Source organism: Pseudophryne corroboree, chromosome 1 (assembly GCF_028390025.1).
Source record: "Pseudophryne corroboree isolate aPseCor3 chromosome 1, aPseCor3.hap2, whole genome shotgun sequence".
Lineage (NCBI taxonomy): Eukaryota > Metazoa > Chordata > Amphibia > Anura > Myobatrachidae > Pseudophryne > Pseudophryne corroboree.
In genome coordinates this window covers 120,520,323-120,543,513 of record NC_086444.1, presented here as the reverse complement: position 1 = coordinate 120,543,513, position 23,191 = coordinate 120,520,323, and the positions used below count along the sequence as shown (strand labels likewise).

At 45.2% G+C, this 23,191-nt stretch overlaps 1 long non-coding RNA gene across 1 annotated transcript in view; it reads left to right on the top strand.

The window, feature by feature from the left end:
- The window catches only part of LOC134981218 (uncharacterized), a 60,991-nt gene extending 40,051 nt beyond the window's left edge, over positions 1 to 20,940 (top strand). The window contains exon 3 of the long non-coding RNA XR_010190721.1: positions 20,875 to 20,940. This is a non-coding gene — a long non-coding RNA (uncharacterized LOC134981218). The remainder of the gene's footprint in view (positions 1 to 20,874) is intronic.
- Positions 20,941 to 23,191: the final 2,251 nt, after the last annotated feature.

Sequence of the window (23,191 nt, the reverse complement as noted above, 5' to 3'; positions counted from 1 at the left end):
GCTACTGCATACAACCTGCCTTTATAGGTTAGAATTCAACCTTTGTGGTCCGATGCGTTGGTATCTCCCGACTCCTGGTGCATAAATGGCCGTTTTGAATGAGTCTTATCCGGAGTGTCCAACCAAGGGTCCAATTCAGAGCAGGTGAGGTAAGCTGAGGCAGGCTTAGATGACCGGTACCGGGTGGGTGAATAGCTCTTACGCGTTTCTCCGCCTATCGATTGTTCAGCGGCTTCCTCTGAGGAAGCCGCTGAACAATCGATAGGCGGAGAAACGCGTAAGAGCTATTCACCCACCCGGTACCGGTCATCTAAGCCTGCCTCAGCTTACCTCACCTGCTCTGAATTGGACCCTTGGTTGGACACTCCGGATAAGACTCATTCAAAACGGCCATTTATGCACCAGGAGTCGGGAGATACCAACGCATCGGACCACAAAGGTTGAATTCTAACCTATAAAGGCAGGTTGTATGCAGTAGCTACACGGACATTTATACGGTTTTGTGATAGCTTGATTTACAAGCACTGAATTATCATCACTCAATTTGAAATACGGAACCCACTATTAAATTTGTCTTAGTGGGAATTGTTACAATTACCTACAGCTGCTATTAATTGACTGATTTATACTAAGCCGTTTCATCATTGCTGGAAGAGACTGTCAGGCTAGAGTGATCACACTCATATGATATGATTAACTATTTATGGTCTAAATTATCACTAATTCTCTTCTAGACTGCATAGTACTACTCATGTGGAATATTTTATGCTTGCAGGAGTAATCAGGTACCGAGGAATATGGTATTTATATGTATAAATTGTTTTTAAATTGTTTATAATAAAGGAACACATATGTTTTGGATTAGCGCTGGTATTTTTGTTTGTATGGTTTGTTCAGTTAGAGGGTAGTGTACTTTCCCTCTGTAACAGCTGCCATCTAAACCAAGAGTGTTCCTTTATGGTAATTTATGCACACACTATCTAATTAACAATTAGCGCCAAGCTGTTGTTTGTTTGTGGTTTTTTCTTCCCAAATATCACTGGGAAGATGGTGGTGGCCGGAGAGGAGGGACCTGCTTCCAGGTCAAGTAGGGTAGGAAGCGAGTGTCCTCCCCAGTGTTCCCCCCCCACCTGCCTCCCCCCCTGTGTTTAAACAGCATAGTGACGCCCACTTTATTAAGCCATGCCCCCACCCCTTTACTGGGGCCCGGTGGGACTCCTTATGCCCCTGCATTCGCAGATTTTTCACCATCAGAGTTGTACGTAAACCATCTGGTCTATTCATTATCCCTTCAAGTCTACAGAAGCAGGTGAAAATTTACATCAAATGAAATGTCAGGGCTATTATTATAAAGGCAACACAGGAGATATCACCAATATAAATAAACTTTGGAGGCGAAACCCCTTTATAATAGCTTCTAACCCTATGTATTCTGAGCTCGGTTGTATCTATCCAAAAATGTTGACGCTGCATAAAGGCAACCACTATACTTAATGTGTGACCTCTGGCTTGCCACTGTGGATGGATGGATAGTACAGTAGTAAGTAAAAAATGAGCAAAGTGATAAAATGTCATGATTTGGATATATGAGGGTTTCCTTTATCCAATTAACAGCACTGAATCCTACAGTGACCATGCTTTTATTGTGGGATGTAAACCTCTGGACAGAGTAAAATGTGTTTATGCTTCCTCCATCAAAGAGGCTTTCATCTCCACAAAGCAAATTATTAACACATTCCATTGCAGACATGGGGGTGGAGGCCTGGCCTTGAGGAAAAGTTGGCCAAAAATTAGCTTTTTTTTTATAAACACTTTAATGATATTAAAGGGCTTCTTGCCAGAGCCCCCTGTGCCTAGAGGAGGACTGCGGGCTGATTGTTTGTCTGCAGAAGTCCTGTGGGCTGAGCCCTTTGTGTCTAGGAATTTTCAATTTGAAAGGCAGTGGTGTGGGAGGCACTGCGCTCCCCACGTTCAAGTGAACCTTGCTAAAGCATATATGGTATAATAATTTAAGCTCATTAAAATCTTTTTTTTTTTTCTAGATGGATGATTATAATCCCGGGATGATAGTTATTCTTTTCATTCGCTCAGAATGGGGAGAGTGTAATAACGTGGTGCAAAATGTTATCAGCTAAATTCAAATATAGGGACGTATGTAGTATGTATCACTTATGCAATGCATTTCTCTTATTTTCGTGCTAGTGCGCACGCGCAGGGCCCGTTCTGCATGTGCGCGGCCCAGGAAACGCGATCGCATCGCAGTGATACGAATGCCTGATGGCGGAGACATAAATGTAGGCGGGACCGCCCCCTTTTCGGGGCACCTGCATGACTTCCCACGTGGCCGCTGCGAAGGGAAAAAATGGCCGCTCTGCATTGGTCTTCGCGGCCAGGCTTTGCATGGCAGGAGTCGAACCTAGTTGCTGCGATCGCAATCTAATTGCGATGTGATCGCAAGTAGATTGGGAACGCAGCACTGTGCGGCCTTGCCCTGTGCTGGGCTGCCCCCAGCATGCGATCATATGCAGTTGCAGTTTTGCTAAATTAGAAAAACTGCAACTGAAGCGGAAGAAGGTCCTTAGGGCCTGATTTAGAGTTTTGCGCAAGTAGAAATGCTGCTTTCCTCCTGAATGGAGATGGAATGTGCGGATGGATTGATCTGTCTGTCAAATGGACATACTGGGGGTCATTCCGAGTTGATCACTAGCTGCATTTGTTCGCAGAGCAGCAATCAGGCTATAAAACGGCAGTTCTGCGCATGCGTATGCGGCACAATGCGCACACGCGTCGTACGGGCACAACGAACGATGTAGTTTTGCACAAGGTCTAGCAAAGCATTTCAGTCGCACTGGTGGACGCAGAGTGATTGACATGAAGTGGGCGTTTCTGGGTGTCAGCTGACTGTTTTCATGGAGTGTTCGAAAAAACGCAGGCATGCCAGGAAAAACGCAGGCGTGGCTGGGCGAACGCTGCGCAGGTTTGTGACGTCAAAACAGGAACTAAACAGTCTGAAGTGATCGCAAGCGCTGAGTAGGTTTTGAGCTATTCTGAAACTGCACAAAAAAACTTTGTAGCCGCTCTGCGAACCATTCGTTCGCACTTCTGCTAAGCTAAAATACACTCCCAGTGGGCGGCAGCATAGCGTTTGCACGGCTGCTAAAAACAGCTAGCGAGCGAACAACTCGGAATGACCACCTCTGTACCATCCAACATTGCAGAACAGGAAAGTGGGCGTGGGCATGGGTTAAGGGGGGTTGTCCCCGCAGCACTGCTATATAACTCTATGGGATGCAGAGACGCTGAACCCGGTACAAAGCTCCTTTTGGCCGGTACAGCCCATAAAAAAACGGTACTGTACTGCCCAAAAAGGTATAGGTGGATGGTAGGAATGAATTGTGAATTGAACGCTAACACAACTATGTACATGTATGCGATCGCACCGCCTGGCTCCTCCATTTACCAGTGCAGCCGTTATCACTTACACCTACCCCATGCTTTGTAGCCGATATCACTTACACCTACCCCATGCTTTGCAGCCGTTATCACTTACACCTACCCCATGCTTTGTAGCCGTTATCACTTACACCTACCCCATGCTTTGTAGACGTTATCACTTACACCTACCCCATGCTTGGTGGTGGTGGTGATGTGACTGCATTTGGTGTCCAAATTGTATATCGGTTTTCTTGCATTGTAGCTAGCAGCTACCCATGTCCACTCAGCCCATTCAGAGAAATGGCCGAGATGCATATCACGCAGATTTGCTCGTATATTGGCAAGGATTTGTATGCAGCCAATGACGTATGCGCAGTATGTGGGAAACCACTATATGTGGCTGCATTTGCACTTGTGTACTCCTCAGAATTGGTCCCTAAATGTATAGTTTCCTCTACGATCAGAATGCAATGTGGCAAATTGACTACCAGTAATGGTACTAAAGACGCCAAAGGAGCTGAAGTAATAATAACAATGTGTTATGAAATGTTATCTTAAGGGGTTGAAGTCATGCAGTAGACATTCACAATGTTGACACCAATAAGGTTGACAGTTATGATGTTGACATTTTGACGATAGGCAACACGCTGATATCCTCAAAATGTTGACATGTTAAACCATGATATTGCCAGAATGTAGACATTATGGTTAGGCACTAGGGGGAGGTTAGCCCATGAGACAAAGAGATTACTGTTAGACACTAAGGGGAGGTTAGACCATGAGACGGGGAGATTACTGTTAGGCACTAAGGGGAGGTTAGACCATGAGACAGGGAGATTACTGTTAGGCACTAAGGGGAGGTTAGGGTTAGGCTGCGGGATGGGAGTTTTATGCCCCATACACACGGGGTGATTTTTCCCTTTAGTCAGTGGTCTCCAACCTTAATTGGGGTGTGAGCTACTTTCGGAAAATAAAACCTCTAAAAGAGCTACCCCCTTCCCCCAATGCGCGCATTCCTGTGTACACGGGTGTGGCCTCACAAAAGTGGGTGTGGCCTCACAGCTACAAGTAATGCCCCCCCACGCAGTGCCAGATACACAAATAATGCCCCTCTCAGCAGTGCCAGATACACAAATAATGCCCCCAGCAGTGCCAGATACACAAATAATGCCCCTCAGCAGTGCCAGATACACAAATAATGCCCGTCGGCAGTGCCAGATACACAAATAATGCCCCCCAGCAGTGCCAGATACAATGCCCCCCGCACAGTGCTCACTGTTGCTGGCTTCTTCTAGCGCCGCCACTGCTGCTCCTCCTGTATAAGGGACAGAAGGGGAGGAGAGCGCAGTGCCTGTCTGTGACGACCGGAGAGTGGCTCCGGTGAGGGTGACAGTCTCTGGTGGCGGGCATTAGAAATATGGCGCCGGTAAATGAGCCAATCAAAGCTCGCAGTCCGGCAGCCAATCAGGTGCCGCGGCTGCCGGTCTGCGAGCTCTGATTGGCTGACGGCCGGCACCATATTAAAAATGAAGGGAGGAGGAGTGACAGTGATTGCCCAAGCCCGTGCACTCTGCGAGCTACTGAAAATACTACGTCGCGCTACCAGTAGCTCACGAGCTACGGGTTGGCTATCACTGTTCTAAGTGATCTGACTAGATCGCTTAGAAATTAAGCACAAATCGCTCCGTATGTATGCCCCATAGCGATAGCTGTCACTGGCTTAGATCATTCAAGCATGCAGGCAAGATATACACTGCTCAAAAAAATAAAGGGAACACTTAAACAACACGTCCTAGATCTGAATGAATGAAATATTCTTATTAAATACTTTGTTCTTTACATAGTTGAACGTGCTGACAACAAAATCACACAAAAATTATCAATGGAAATCAAATTTATTAACCCATGGAGTTCTGGATTTGGAGTCACACTCAAAATTAAAGTGGAAAAACACACTACAGGCTGATCCAACTTTGATGTAATGTCCTTAAAACAAGTCAAAATGAGGCTCAGTAGTGTGTGTGGCCTCCACGTGCCTGTATGACCTCCCTACAATGCCTGGGCATGCTCCTGATGAGGTGGCAGATGGTCTCCTGAGGGATCTCCTCCCAGACCTGGACTAAAGCATCCGCCAACACCTGGACAGTCTGTGGTGCAACGTGGCGTTGGTGGACGGAGCGAGACATGATGTCCTAGATGTGCTCAATTGGATTCAGGTCTGGGGAACGGGCAGGTCAGTCCATAGCATCAATGCCTTCGTCTTGCAGGAACTGCTGACACACTCCAGCCACATGAGGTCTAGCATTGTCTTGCATTAGGAGGAACCCAGGGCCAACCGCACCAGCATATGGTCTCACAAAGGGTCTGAGGATCTCATCTCGGTACCTAACGGCAGTCAGGCTACCTCTGGCGAGCACATGGAGGGCTGTGCGGCCCCCCAAAGAAATGCCACCCCACACCATTACTGACCCACTGCCAAACCGGTCATGCTGGAGGATGTTGCAGGCAGCAGAATGTTCTCCTTGGCGTCTCCAGACTCTGTCACGTCTGTCACATGTGCTCAGTGAGAACCTGCTTTCATCTGTGAAGAGCACAGGGCGCCAGTGGCGAATTTGACAATCTTGGTGTTCTCTGGCAAATGCCAAACGTCCTGCACGGTGTTGGGCTGTAAGCACAACCCCCACCTGTGGACATCGGGCCCTCATACCACCCTCATGGAGTCTGTTTCTGATCATTTGAGTAGACACATGCACATTTGTGGCTTGCTGGAGGTCATTTTGCAGGGCTCTGGCAGTGCTCCTCCTGTTCCTCCTTGCACAAAGGCGGAGGTAGCGGTCCTGCTGCTGGGTTGTTGCCCTCCTACGGCCTCCTCCCCGTCTCCTGATGTACTGGCCTGTCTCCTGGTAGCGCCTCCATACTCTGGACACTACGCTGACAGACACAGCAAACCTTCTTGCCACAGCTTGCATTGATGTGCCATCCTGGATGAGCTGCACTACCTGAGCCACTTGTGTGGGTTGTAGACTCCGTCTCATGCTACCACTAGAGTGAAAGCACCGCCAACTTTCAAAAGTGACCAAAACATCAACCTGAAAGCATAGGACCTGAGAAGTGGTCTGTGGTCACCACCTGCAGAACAACTCCTTTATTGGGGGTGTCTTGCTAATTGCCTATAATTTCCACCTGTTGTATATTCAATTTGCACAACAGCACGTGAAATTGATTGTCAATCAGTGTTGCTTCCTAAGTGGACAGTTTGATTTCACAGAAGTGTGATTGTCTTGGAGTTACATTGTGTTGTTTTAGTGTTCCCTTTATTTTTTTGAGCAGTGTAGTTAGATCACCTAGCATGTGCATAAAGAACACTGGTTAGCACAGACAGATCACCCAGCACACATCGCTGTGTGTATAGCAGTGTATAGCAATGTGTGCTGAGCGATCTGTGCTAACCTAGATCGCTTAGCACACAGGCACAAGTCGCCCAGTGTGTACCCCCCATTAGGGTTAGGCTGCAGGGTGGGAAAGGTTAGGGTTAGGCTGCAGTGGGGGAGATGTTAGTGTTAGGCTGCAGGGGGGAGAGGTTAGGGTTAGGCTGCAGGGGGGGAGAGGTTAAGGTTAGGCTGCAGGGGGGGAGAGGGTAGGGTTAGGCTGCGGGGGGGGAGAGGTTAGGGTTAGTCTGCAGGTGGGGAGAGGTTAGGGTTATGGGCCCTACACACTGCGCGACCCACCGCCGAGCTGCCCGACCGCCGATACGGCAGACAGGCGACCCGGCGGCGGGGGGGAGGTGACGGGGGGAGTGAAGTTTCTTCACTCCCCCGTCACCCGGCTCCATAGCAGTGCATGCAAATATGGATGAGATCATCCATATTGGCCTGCATGCACAAGCGACGGGGCACCAACGATGAACAATGTGCGGCCTGCCTCCACACTGAAAAATATGAACGGTATCTCGTTCATTAATTAACGAGATTGTTCATATCTTTCAGTAATATCGGCCAGTGTGTAGGGCTCATTAGAATTTAGGGTGAATTAGGTTTAGGGATAGGTGGAGAATACTCAATGTAACACTGCTTGTCAGATGTCTGTGCCAGAACGTGACCGCAGGGACCAGGAATCCACCACTGAAGACGGCGCTGCTGTCAAGACCATGTAAGTCACTGCTAGACCACTTGCTGACATTCTATCATGTCGAAATTTGAGCAGTGCCCACACGATGAATGTCATCCTTCTCTACCACACCCATTTTTAGTGTAGATATTTTTGTGGTTGAAGCAGAAGGCGGAAGCCTATATTTAAGTATCTCAGAGCTGTTTGATGCAGCGCCTAGTCACACATCTGCATTAATAGGAGGAAGGAAAACATCATTTAAAATCTTGACACTTTCTACAGGCTTTAAGGGAAGTGGATATTTGAAGTGTCTAAGTTCCGATGTACACGGGTTTAAGAGAGAAAAAGAAAGAAACCTTTATTTATAGCAGTGAGGCGCAGTTCATATTTTAAGATTCCTAATCTGATCAGTGGTCTTAGATGTGGATTAGTGTTACTTAGATGGGTCAGTCAAAGGTCATCCTTTTTACTGATGTAATATATCACAATTCTACAATGTACTGTACATGGAGAGCACAATTATAGCTTCATAGAGGATGTTGTATTATTTGCAATGCCTTGTGACACAGCCACCTTGTGTGCTGCAGGGCTGTGAGGTCTACGGTTCTTAAGGTGGAATGGGGCAGATTTAATAACCTGGATAAGGCATAAGGAAGTGATAAACCAGTGATAAGTGCAAGGTGATAAATGCACCAGCGAATCAGCTCCTAACTGTTCATTTACATATTGGAGCTGATTGGCTGGTGCGTTTATCACCTTGCACTCATCACTGGTTTATCACTTCCTTATGCCTTCTCCAGGTTAATACATCTGGCCCAATATTCCCTATACATTTCTTAGGTGAAGAACATTTTGTAAGTCCTGTCATGCATACTACTGGGAGCAATAAAGCATACTTGCCTACTTCTGCACAATGCACAGGAGGCACCCCAAATTTTGGTCATTCTTTGCAGTCTCCCTTCCATGCTGTAGTGTTAACTCATCACTTCCCACAATTTGTATTCATTGCCTATACGCCCCCATCTGTACAGCTCCTAACATCTTTATCTGCAGGTGATGGATGATTTGTAGCGGTTCATAGGGTCGACCACACTTAGGTCGACAGTGCCTGGGTCGACCATTTTTGGTCGACAGTGACTAAGTCGACACCTAAAATAGGTTGACACAAGCATTAGGTCGACATGAGCAAGGTCAACGTGACAAAAGGTCGACATGAGTTTTTTGTTTGTTTTTTTGTGTCGTTTTCTTCGTAGAGTGACCGGGAACCCCAATTAGTGCACCGTGTCCACTCGCATGGCTCGCGACAAGGTTACCATTCCCAATTGTAGTCCACGTGGATCTTAAAGTATGAAAAAGTTCAAAAAATTAAAAAAATTGTGAAAAACTCATGTCGACCTTAGCCATGTCAACCTAGTGACCATGTTGACCTAGAAACCATGCCAACCTAATGCATGTCGACCAATAGTGGTCAACCTAATGACTGTCGACCTAAGCGTGGTCGACCTAGAGACCGGATACCATTTGTAGCACCCTTTAAACATAAAGCTCCAATGCAAGTTCAGGCCTGTGTGGATTAGTAAGTACTTTAAACTTCATGACCACAGGACCAATTCAATCTGTGTTCACATAAGTGTTGAGCAATACACAGATCAGTCTAGAATCCGTGGGGGGGGGGGGGGGGTCCAGGGGGGGCGCTTGTTGTCCCAGGAGTTAAAGGAAACTCTACAAAATTTTGTAGTAGGCAAAATTGCTAAAAGGACGTCATATACATATATCTGACTGCTTCACTAGTAAATTGGTCTGAGGCTATCTCACCAAAGACCTGGTATATACTGAATATCAACTATGTTTGCAGGTTATTTGTGAAGAAGACATCACAGTTGTAGAAGCAGGGTATGCTGATTCATGTTATGACTCCCAGGGACATAACTAGTCATTTGTGGGACCCTTAAGGCCCGTACACACTGGTCGATATATCGGCCATTCTCTTGAACGGCCGATATATCGCGGGACCGTCGGCCAGTGTGTACGGCGATACGTCTGTGAACTCCGTCGTTCACAGACGTATCGCGTCGGCCGCGCAGCACAGCCGACGGCCAATATATCTACCGATATATTGGCGCGTCACTGTGTGTGTACGGGGCGGTCGGCCGACCGCCCGTACACATGCTGTGGCGGCCGGCGGTGATTGACAGGTGAACTGGGCGGGCGTGTGTACACGCCCGCCCAGTTCATGACGTCAGTCCCCGACGGATCGGGCAGTGTGTATGCTGAACACACTGCCTGATCCGTCCATAGATATATCTGCAGATATATCTATCAGTGTGTACCCACCTTTAGAAACATTTCTAGGAAACCTATGTTTTGCCCCCACTCCCCAGCTGTGGGCCACATAGCAGCTGCACCTGCTGTACTGTCTGGTAGTTATGCTTTTGACGATTCCTATATCCTGCTTAAGTCATTCCTATTCCATAAGTTTGAGAGTGGAAAAATGCCCGAGGGATGGCCATAGCATAGGATTTGTGCAAACAATTATTACTGTACTTTGGACAAGTGTAAACTATAATATATGTTTACTAAATATAATATATAGGGTGTATTAATTTAGATGATTCAAGATATTGATGTAGCCCCTGATCACACCTCTGTTAAATCCTCACATTCCTGTACAACACAAATGTAATGAGGTACACATTAGTGCTAGAGCTGGGACAGAGCATACCTTTGGCATTCTGAAGAGCAGGTTCAGGTGCCTTAATAAATCTAGTGGTGTGCGGCACATATGTATAAGCCAGTGACGTACCCTGGCACTGAATAAATAAATGAGACTGGCAAATTAACCATGCATATATAAAACAACAATGTGAAAAAAATTATTGTTACAAATAAATACAACACGTCCCTCCCGATGAAGTTCCAGCAGCGTTCTTTGCTCTATTTTCATCCAATGTTGTTTCTCATGTGTCCAAGGAGTGTGGACAGCCTTTCTTTTACCTTAGGATTGTTTTAAAAGGTAAACTACTTGTGACTTTTAAAATCTTTTGTCTTTTGTTTATTTTTTGGAGGAATGTCAATTTCTCACCTGCACATATTTTGGATGGTTGTTCCCATTTTCTATTATTGTACATACCTTGTCTTGGAGTTATTTTTGGAATAAATATGTTTTTTTGACTTTTGATACAAACGTGGACATTCGGTCTTTTTGGAGTTGTATGGAGTGATTTGGAAACCCTAAAAAGGATACACATATGGATGGAAAGGGATAAAGATACCTTGAAGTGCATGGTTATAATCTTCCTGACTGTGAGTGGGGTACGCTTATTAAAGTTACCTACCTGTCCTGTATAAAGATACCTTTATGGGCAAGCTCTTTCATCTATTTCTAGTGAGTGGGGTACGCCTACCATCTATCCATACCTTTGGGAGAAGGTGAGCAAATATAACCATAACGAGCACAATCTTGGAAAACCTAGAACTGAAAGATATCTTTATAAGTTTCACATCACTTTATTAATCTGTAAGTGGGGTACGTCTTCTCTGCCCCTTTCCTTCTTTAAAACATATCGTAAAATAAACTCATAAGAAGAGATTCTGTTGAGGTATATCCAGAATCTAAAGAAAATATTTATTACACTTGAGAAGGTCTATAAGACATACTACACATTGGGATTGTTGTGGTTTTTTTTCACATATTTTGGAACACAACCACTTGTTGGAATTGAGTCAAAGAGGAGAAAGACTATCTATAGGAGAAACAACAGCAAAGAAACCTTGATGCACTTGTTACCATCTTCAATATTGTGAGTTGGGTACGCACCTTTTCTACACCCTTAGAAGATAAAGATACCTTTATGGGCTTTCTCCACTCCATATATTTAGTGAGTGGGGTACGCCTGATCCAATTGTGTTTAATTATATTACACTTGGCACTATATGATAACACTCGTGGGGTGGTGGAACTAGAAGGAAATTAAAGATACCTTTATGTACACATCTCTATATATTAGAGTGTGAGTTGGGGTATGCTTACATTGTGTTCCTAGGCACCTCAATTAGGAAGGATCATAAAAGTGAACATTTGCTGTGGTTAAATCCAAGACTTTTCTACACATGTGCACTATTTTTGTTTTTTATATTCTTCACAAATATTCTGACGACACATGAGAAACAACATTGGATGAAAATAGAACAAAGAACGCTACTGGAACTTCATTGGGAGGGACGTATTGTATTTGCAACAATAATTTTTTTTACATTGATGTTTTATATATGCATGGTTAATTCGCCGGTATCATTTATTTATTCAGCGCCAGGGTTGTATTCCTTTCAACCAATTTTGTATGTATACTTTATTTTAAAAGTGTGGTGACACTTTGGAAGGGAACACAACCCAGGGCAGCTTTCTAGGAGTCCTCTAAACTCTTCTTTTTGGGTGAGACAGGTGAGGCAGAGCCTTTCCTGCCATACTTACGTTTAAACCAGAGTTTTGACTATATACAGTATATAAAACATACAAAGAATATATTAGAAATATCTTCTTTGTATTATTCTAAAAAAAGTTATAGTCAAAACTCTGAAGTAAAAAGTCTATGGCAGGTGAGGCAGTGCCTCACCTGTCTATCTTGTCCGCACATCTGGCAGTATATACTGCTGGACCTGTGTATAATGCCCACATGTATATACTGCTGCACCTGTGTATATTGCCCACATGTATATACTGCTGCACCTGTGTATAATGCCCACATGTATATACTGCTGCACCTGTGTATAATGCCCACATGTATATACTGCTGCACCTGTGTATAATGCCCACATGTATATACTGCTGCACCTGTGTATTATGCCCACATGAACCCTTTGGCTCATATATTGTGTGTAAATCTGGCTCTGGTACAAGCCAGTGCCTCCTCAGCCATTTACCTCTGCAAAACTGGCTGATTTCTTTGTGGCTTGCTGTCTACAGTCTGCTGGTGAATATGGCTTTGCAACTAACTAGGCCTATTCATTTACCAGTACAGTCAGGGGAGGCAGTGCCTCCCTGTCATTAATGATTCAAATAATACAAAGAAGATACGTATCCCCTTTATATTATTCTAATCATTGTAACTAATTAAAGTAGTTTGGGAGGCACTGATAGCAGTGCCTCCCGTAGACAATGAGAATGGGATAGAGAGGGGGATGAAGCCAACCAGATGGCTGTAAAAGCCCATTGAAAAAATTGTAAAAAGCGGCACATATACAAGTGCCTCATTAACAGGGACGGGCTTTCAGCCCACATCAAAGCACATCCCTGTCAGCGAGGCACATGTGATCACCCATAAGCGGTGGCGGGACAAGGGTCTCGGAGCTGCCAATAATGATGATCAGCTTCCCCTGACTCCTCACCTGCTGCTGCTGCTGCTGCTGTTGGGAGCCTGCAGTAACCGCCCACGCCCGGTGATCTCCGATTCCTAGCAGGCGAAGCTGACAGCACCAGGGAGCAGGGACAGAAAATCCTACCAGCGGCATCGAACCTGTACCTGTGGCAGGGGGCACGGAGGTGGCGGCGGGAAGCCCAGAGCAGCGGCAGCTGGTGCTCTCCTCCTCCTCTCAGGCAGCAGACGCAGCAGCAGCACCAGGCCTTCTGCACTCTCCGCCAGTGGCTCTGTGAGGTCTCAGGTGAGATGGGCTAGGTGGAGGGAAGGTGACTTACTGTAGTACTGTGAGCAGGGAGTAGCTCATCCCCACATCGGAGACAGGGGGCACTACATGTAATTGGCACTACGTGTAACTGGCACTACAGGTAGGCACTGCGTGTAACTGGCACTGCAGGGGGGCACTACATGTAACTGGCACTATGTGTAATTGGCACTACGTGTAACTGGCACTACAGGGGGGCACTACATGTAACTGGCACTATGTGTAACTGGCAATACAAGGGGGCACTACATGTAACTGGCACTATGTGTAACTGGCACTACAGGGGGGCACTACATGTAACTGGCACTATTTGTAACTGGCAATACAAGGGGCACTACATGTAACTGGCACTATGTGTAAATGGCACTACAGGGGGGCACTGCATGTAACTGGCATTATGTGTAATTGGCACTACGTGTAACTGTCACGAAGCAGGTTATCGTTGAAAAGTTCCTGACTTCTCCAGCGGCACCCCCTCTCCGTGCCTGAATCGCATCACCATACTTTAGTGGTGAGTGTGATTTATGAAAAGACAGAAAACTCAGTTTTCTGCTTCTCCAGGGAGTTCAGATTGGCCATCTCAGGACAGCATAATCTGAACTGACATGCAAAATGGCAGGGAAGCTCAATGCTTTCCTGTTCTCTAGTCAGCACTAGCTCCGCCCCCTGGACTCCCAGAAGCCTCTGCAGCCTCTTGGGACCTCAGCCGCCAGCACATGCACAAAAGGGACCCGCTGGCTGACTCCTTGCATTGCAGAGGAATGCAAGAGAATACATCACTGCCAGAGCCCTGGATACTGGATTGCATCACCGGAAGAGTAAGTAATACAGTATACATGAATTTCTACTTATCAAAGCTATATATCACATCGAACTAATACGATGTATAGTGATAAGTGAAGATGAAATGAGAAAAGGTAATGCAAAGGATAATCTACGGTACATAATGAAATCAAGTGTTGATAAGAGAAATAGACAGATGAGAGGGGAGAGCGAGATGGGTTAAGAGGGGGAGAACGTGGAGGAGAAAAAGAAAAAGAGGGGCTGCTGAAAAGAGACATGGGATAAAAGAGAGAGAGTGCGGGGCATTGTCTGTTTAGCTATATTACTTTAGACATAGTTTGTATGATATGGTTTCCTAAGCCCTTTTATAACTGGGCATTAATTTGGTGATTTTGTACATTTATGAAGTCCCTTTTGATGCATCTGAAATCATCTATAGCAGCTGTCATATGGGTAATGGTGCTTTCTGAAGAGTGTGTTCATTCTACGCCTGCTGAGTTGGCTCACTGTCAGCAGCAGCAGATGTTGTAGAATCCAGGTCGGTCACATGGAGGGTCGTGTTGTTGTCCTCATCTACTTCTATCAGTGCAGCAATGGATTTTTCTGAATGTGGCTCCTGTACTGTTTCTGCAGCATTATACTATGGTGCTAAATGTAAACACGTGTGTATGGATTTTTCATGTGTCACATGTTGATGTCATTCGAGGTTGGCTCTGCGGGAATTGCCAGGGGATGTGCACATGAGGAGCTTGTGGATTGAACCATGAGACAACAATCATCAAAAAATAAGTTTTATTATCAATGTATACATTGTGTGACGCCAAAGCATGTCAGATGCACGTATTTGCATTTATTATGTTTTATTAATGCTACGCTGGAGACCTATCTTTGCCATGTACATTGAAGCCATGTCAGAATACCACTGTTTGCAGTGTGTGCGTGTTAATGACCACACTATACTCATATCACAGCACTGCAAACTCTATCTCACAGCTGTCATCTGTGGCTCAGAGGTGTCTCTGCTGCCTGACTGCCCAAAATCTCGTCATAGCAGCAAATTTTACTAATGAGAACATGGGGGCAGGTTCAGTGGTGGATGCAAGAGGTATTGGTGTTGCGTCTTCAGTTGCAGTGGTTCCGAGAACATATGCTAATGCCGCAGGAGTCGCCTTTTGTAAAAGATGCCCACTGCTGGCCTTTCAGATCTGCCACCTGTATCCAAAGATGCAGTATCGGATTAAGGTTGCTCAGAATGTCCAACGCAACTAAACTGCATCCAATGAATCTGCAGCAGTCACTGGTTTAAGTACACCCCCAAAGAGGTGGTGACACACTCCGTTTTCTCAAACACTCCCCATCCATGCCCCTGTCAATAAGGCAACGTCTGATGCCGCACTGCGACCGGAGTCTCAAGACCTTCGCAGCACATTTACAATGCACTTCCGACACATGCGCAGAACTAAAACCATTTGTCACTTGCTACTGAATTGGAATAGCACCCGCCTCTGTATCAGGCGCACAGTTCTTAACGTGTGAGAACCTATGTCATTGATCTAATGCAGTGACAGAAACTCTTCCTGCAATTTAAAAAAAAAAGGTCACCATGGAGGCTAAAATGGCAATGATTTTAATAGCAAAACATGGCTTGTTCTGCTATTAAGATCATTAACTGATTTAAATTGGGAGCTTAAGCACATCGAGAAGCAGCAACATATGCAAGTCACCATTTTTAGCAAATAAACTCCCTGGAAAGGGGTTACTGGGTTGAATAGGAAAAGAGCTGTAAGGCTTTAATAAAATGGGTATTGAGAGTCCGTTTGAAGCTTTGGAGAGCGGTGGATAGTCTCATTTGGGGAAGGAATAGCGTTCTATTGGTGATGAGCAGCACAGGTAAAATCTTGGAGGAGGTAGTCGGCCTAGGTATTCAGCTGGGAGGAGAGGCGGCAGCCATTGGCTGAGCTAAGTAGGTGGCAGGAGTGTGAGGGTAGATGCGGTCAGAGATATAGGGTGGTGAAGATTGGGTGAGGGATTTATAGATGAGAGTGAGAAGTTTGAGTTGGATTCTGAAGGGATAGAGGACCCAGACTAGGTCCTGGTGGAGAGGGGAGGCAGAAGCCATTCATTTGGTGAAAAATATGAGCCAAGCAGAATTGATGTCAGAATGGAGTGGAGAGAGCTCAGTCTTAAACATAAGTAATGGGACATTCAGGAGTCACCTAAGGAGGGAGTTTATAAGTAGAAAAGAAGGGAACCAAGAACAAAAACTTGGAGGACACCAACTGAAAAAGAGGAGGAGAAGTTGAGCCATGAGAAGATACAAAAAAGGAGCAGCCAGAGAGATACTGTAGGAGGACAACCAGGAGTGGGCCGTGTCGTGCAGACCAAGGGAGTGAAGGATTTGCAGGAGGAGAGGGTGGTCCACAATGTCAAAGCCAGTAGAGACATCAAGGAGAATAACAGAGAGCAGTGGCCTCTGGATTGGTCAGTAAGAAAGTCATTACGGATTCAGTGAGAGAAGTTTTTGTAGAATGGAGAGGACAAAAGCCAGACTGAAGAGGGTCAAGGAGGGACTAGGAAGAAAAGTAGCCTATAAAACAGCTGTAGACAATAATAATTAATAATAATAATAATTTTATTTATATAGCGCTCTTTCTCCAACAGGACTCAAGGCGCTTTACAGACATCAAAAACAATACACATAATACAGAAGATTTAAGTAATACAGCAATAGATAAGCCACACAGACATAAAAGAAAACCTTAAGCACACAGAAAGCATAATGCAGGATTGGTGTAGGCATTTTGGGTAATAACTTCCAAGGGTTGTGTATTCCACCCTCACAAGGTACCAAGTGCGGCAGCCATCTTGGGCGCTCAGCGTAGGATTACCCAAGGTGGAATAGTCCACCCCTAGAAGAGATGACACAAAATGGGGGTGATTTCAGAGTCCTACAGTTTAGAGTAGGGTTCCAACAAAACCACAAGGTCCATGTATTTTTCATCCCATCCACAAGTGTACCATATGGGGCAGCCATGTTGGGTGCACTTTGAAGGTTACACTGTGGTAGGTGAGCCAAACAAGGGCCAAGTTCATGTATGGGAAAACTGATGCTTATGTAGTAGTATGATGTACCCTGCATGTAGGGCACAATGGAAAGGTGTGCAATCAGTGGAGGTAAACATTACAGGAAAAACACATGGTGGGGTGGAAGAGAGGAATGGAAGAAAAAAAAAACCACAATAGCAGGTAATTAGTGGCAGAAGTAAAATTGGGATAACATTATTTTGATCAGATCTTAGTACTGGTGGGTATGAGAATGTGGGTGGCATACTCAGAAGCAATGGGGACAAAGATCTTAGAAATAAAGGAGAGAGTGTCTGGGTCAATTAGTGTTTTTTTAAGAATGGGAGACACAAGAGCATGCCTGCGATATTAGCTCAGTGTGTGTGACATGAAAAGAACTACAATGCCTGATAAAATTTCTGTTTCAATTGATATGATCATTATTGGCGATAGCATAAGAATTGGCCAGATAATGACTGCTGTCAGTCTGTGTGCAGTTATCTCATATCTAATACAGTACCCTCCAATGTAGTCACTGGTCACCCACAACAGCTGTGCAGCAAGATCCCGGCTAAGCATTTCTTATTCAAGCTTATAATTCTTAACAGGTAATGTTTCAAAGAATATTTTGACAGTGTAACAAGTGTGAGGAGCTTAGAAAACAGAAGCCTACGGAATGTATGCACTATGCAGTAAGTGTTTTGTTCATAACTGTCATATTCCATCAGAAGATGGATTAGGTGCCATAACACTTGTCTCTAGAGCTGCAATTAAATATCTGTCAAATGTCAACAAAACTATACAACTCCTCCTCAGTTCTCCAAAGTATTGGTTCAAGAGACAAGAGGAAGTTCAGAAATAGAAAACAAATTATTTAGTAAAATTAGCAGGAGAGCATGTAAATAAGCAATAAATTACAGCTTTCTGAAAGCTTTAGATCTGGCCAAGTTTATAAAACCTGCTAAAGTGGATATTTACAGGATGTGCCAAAATAACACTGACTTGCCACAAATAGACTACTTTGTTGATCTGGGGAAAAAGACTTTAATGATCTGAACATTACAGTATTTAAAACTTCATCTAAATGTAATTCTACTTTGTACTGTTTACTAAAGCAAATATCTTCTCAACATGTTCTGAGCTTAATGGTTTATCATTGTTATACATGTACAACATTCTGATGCAAAGTAATTAAAGAAATTAATGATGCTATAGAACTAGATTTTGACAGGGGAAGCTCTTCCTGGAATACCTAATACACAAATCTGGCAGAACTTGACTAGATTACAACCCAACAACTCTACACACTAGGATAAAGAGATAGTCATCATTCTCACTAGCAGTCTGCTGGTGACCTGGGTCCAGCGTCACAGACCTGTACTGCACAGGGGCATTACGGGTTCTGGCGCATGCGCAAAGTACCGAACACCTGTACTTTGCAGCATATGTCACAGTTTCAGTAAGTTGGCACCTGAATCAGGCCTCATATCTAGAGTTACTGTAGATGCAATTGCACAGTGAGGGCCTAATTTTGAACCATGAAATAGAAATGATCATTGGTTGAGCCAGTCAATTTTAACGAATGTGCATACTGCCACTGGGGCAGAGAGGGGTGTGGGGAGCAGGTACTGATTAACCGGGCCCGGATTTGCTGGAGGGGCCGCGTCCACCGCCCCCTGCCCCCATAGTACAATTACCTTCATCCGGGAAGTGGGTCCTTCCACCACGGCCGGCGCCATCTGAAAAGATGGCACCGCACATTGAGATCAAAGAATCTGGAGAGTCTTTGCTCTCTAGTGCACATGGGCCCTCTTCCCAAATATCACTGGGAAGAAGGTGCCGCCAAGGCAGAGGAGAACCCGTTAATCAGAGCAAGCGAGCGTGGAAGCGGTTGCCCTCCCCTGCACCCCCACCACCACCACCCCTGGAATTTAATGATGCCCCCCGCAATACTTTGTCCTGCAATTAATATTTTTTTTTTTTATCATTTATTTTTAGGAAGTGTGGACAAGCTCCTTGTTAGGGCCCATCACCCATGCCAGTAATGGGGCCCAGCATGGCCATCCCTGCATACCACACTGGGGATTCATCACTGTGTTCAGCTGACCATCGATGGTGAAAAACATCGCCATTAGATCATCAATGGTTGCTAAACCATCTATGGTTGATAAAGCCAACTCTAGATGTAAAGCTTTTTTTCGGCTGCAACTTTGTAACACCTTTCTGTTTTGCATGTGCGTCTTTCCGCACATTGGTGGTCATTCCAAGTTGATCGTTAGCTGCATTTGTTCGCTGTGCAGCGATGAGGCAAAAAATGGCACTTCTGCGCATGCGTATGCGGCGCAATGCGCACGCGCGATGTACTATTACAACAAACTATGTAGTTTCACATATGGTCTAGCGAAGCTTTTTTGTCGTACTGCTGGCCGCAGAGTGATAGACATGAAGTGGGCATTTCTGGGTGTCAACTGACCGTTTTCAGGGAGTGTTCGAAAAAACGCAGGCGTGCCAGGAAAAACGCAGGCGTGGCTGGGTGAACGCAGGGCGCGTTCGTGACGTCAAAACAGGAACTGAACAGTCTGAAGTGATCGCAAGCGCCGCGTAGGTCTGATGCTACTCTGAAACTGCACAAAAAACTTTGTAGCCGCTCTGCGATCCTTTCGTTCGCACTTCTGCTAAGCTAAAATACACTCCCAGTGGGCGGCGGCATAGCGTTTGCACGGCTGCTAAAAACAGCTAGTGAGCAAACAACTCGGAATGACCACCATTGCCTCTCTTTTTCTGGCATTTGTGTATGACGCTCAGTAAGACTTCAAGTGTTTGTAGAAAAAGATGCACATGGAAAAAAGAACATTTACATATACAGTATATGCCTCTCATTATGCAGCAAGCCCCAAAACAGTAGTATTCACAGCAAGTGAACAGTTGTCTCATGACAGCATAGATATGTGGCTGCCAATTAATAATTACAGTAGCAGATATCAGAACCTGGGTACACATTGAGTGATGTTAATGAAGGATGGAACGATCATGTTCCGTCCTTCATTAGCATACTACACATGAAACCTGATGATGTTGCTAGCGACCGTGGGCGCTCGAATACTGGGCATACACACTGCCCAATATGCACCGATGTGAGTGATATACCGGTCCCATCCGCTGGGTCAGATCATGACATATCACTTAGTGTGTATCTAGCTTTAGTAAATCCGTGATTTGTATGTGTGTCCATGTTAAGGAAGCAATGTTTGATCATTTGGTGTATTACCATTTATTGGAGTGTTAAGTCATGTTTAACCTGTGATTTGTCATCGATTTTTCCTTTAGTAAATCTCTGATTTGTAAAATCAATGGAAAATATATCTTTAGTAAAATGGCTGTAAAGAAAGTTCACCAATTGACAAATATGATGAAATTCAGATACTATGGGTGGTATGCAATTGTTTGAAAAGTCAGTTGGGTGTCTGTTTTTTCTTATCTAATAGACAGGAAAAAACAGACACCCAAACGACTTTTCAAACAGTTGAATTCCACCCCTATATGTCCCAAGAGTTTAGTAGAGGCTTTTCTACCACAAACCGCCTGTAGCCCTCTGGTGCTGGTGCTGACCCGGTATCGGGTCTTTTATATTCTCTTAACCTGGATCGGTTGGGCTATATTGATAAAGTGTGCCTCCACCCAAACTAAGTTGTTTATTTCAGGCCCGTTTGGGTAAGCCTTTCATCCTGGGTGAGTGTATATGGGAATGACAACCTATATACCCCCCCCCCTGCGCTATTCATATACCTGTTCTCTTTCCCCTTCTAGGTTTATCGATTCACCGAATCTGCCTTCACCACCTTGGCTGCATTTCCGGATCAGTGATATAATGGTAAGTATAGCAGTAATATCTTAAATAACAGGTAATCTTTATTCACAGGATCATCAACATATAGTTACCTCAGAATCCTCAAATTTACATACCACTATAGAGTGCCTCAGCTACTCTTTTATCCAGGCCTATACAAAAAAACTTTTGCATGCAATACAAAAAACACTTTGATCAAAATGGCATCATGCTCAGGGCCGTCTTTTCATATGGGTTCAATGGGCTCTTTCCCAAGGGCCCCAGGAGTATAAGGTCCCTTGTCTGATAGCTGAAAGTCTCCTCTTTCCAGGGTTACCAGCTTTTTGAAAATCGGCTCTGGGGAACCAGAGATATCTGACTTCAAAGCAGTGGTCCCCATCCGAGACTGTTAATTGCTCTTCCCAGCCAGATATCTCGGGTTCTGTCTGACATACAGTTTTTCTGAGGGTACATTCTAAATGCTGTGACTCTCCCCTTTCGGTCAACACTGGCATCTTGTCTCTACTGTGCCCAGAACCAGAGATATCAGCCTTCCAGCAGCTGGTCCCTGCTCCAGCTCCACTCGCCTGGGATGCAGTTTTATATTTTTGTTGGTAGATTGCTCTGGCTCTTGAAATCTGATCCCCACGTCCCCAGTACCTCCTGAAAGGTGGGTTTCTCTAATTTTTTATCCAATTGAAAGCTAGGAAATCTATTTCCAGGAACTGGAGATATCTACAGTTAAGCAAGCTGCTCTCCCACCAGAAGATGATGAATATTAAGCCCACTCCACTAACCACCCCTCCCCTGTGTATTTAACACTCCCTACCACCCTGGAAGTCATTCAGCCAAATGCCCCCTTCTACAGTTAATACCCCTTTTACACTCGCAGGAAAGTTCATTCCCGGTATATTTGCCGGGACACATTCCCGGGAATGACCCTTTCACATTAGCGGGCTGACCCGGCATATTGCCGGGTCAGTGACGTCACCGCTGAGTCTCCCAGAGCACCGCCTAGCACCGCCTCCTCCTATGAAGAGAACGGGTGCCGGGTCGCCTTGACCCGGTATACCCTTTTACAATGCCAGCTTCCCGGGACGGTCCCGGGTTCAACCCTGGTCGAGACCTGGGATGAAATCCCGGGATGCTCGTCTCGGGAAATTGTCCCTGTACCCATTCACACTGAGAAAAATCCCGGGATGATGCTCGTTCACGTGCAATATCCCGAGATTTTTCTGCGAGTGTAAAAGGGGTATTAGTGTTCTCCCTCCTGCCCCATCTCCCACCATCTGTGCAGTTAAGGAGTAATTAGCAGAAATGAATGCTCCAGGTCCTAAATGCTGATCGGGAGATAAAATACCCCCTACCTCCCGCGGAACATCAAAGCTGCTGCTGTTAGCACGCCCACCCCTACCGCTGGAGGATGGGTAGGGGCCCCAGTGCATTGCTTTGTCCAGGGGCCTACACTGCTAAGATGGCCCTGATCATGCTATATGTTGGAGTGGCCCGGGTACTCAATGTTATATTAGTGCACTGTTGGGGCCCTTACCTCTAGTATCCAAGTTCAAGGGAAGTACAACAACATTAACCCCAGATTTCAGGGTGCTCCTAGTTCCTTAATCTCCCTCTGGATATCCTAGCTGTCTCTGGTAGGGCGAGAAGGGTACTCCAGTGGAGTTGTCTGAAGAGTAGCCAAATCTACGACTCCCGTCTCTGGCCCTGGAGCTTGAAGGGGTTAATCCTTACTAACTCACGTGCAGGACTGTTATGCCAAGCTTTATTCAGATGATGGACGACACTCCCGGTGCATAATAGTTTATGGTTGAGCCCTTCCTTAAGCCCTTCTTTACAAAAATGGGGCGTGATTGCAATAAACCGATAATATCCAATTGTCTATGAACTCTCTGCAACAGGCGATGATTATTACAAAATATCCTTTATATGCAAAGCAGCCCTTCCACATCCGTGGAGTTCATACAGTGTATACAGTGTATATAATATCACATCTAATCCTGGCGGGGTTAAAGTCTCTGCCTGAGTGGATCAATGTCTTTGCAGCAGCACCTCAATGCCAGTGTTATACACATATACAACTCTGGTTGCTATGCAATTAGTTCATGGGTGCATTTACCCTCCATACCTTTGTCTCAGGATGAGTTATAGTCTCTATGGGGTATGTGGTGCTGTTTGCACTTACTTCACCTCAGCTGCATTAAGGCATCTCCTTAAATAACGTCTAACTTTCAGTATATATATATATATATATATATATATATATATATACAATACTTCAGCAGA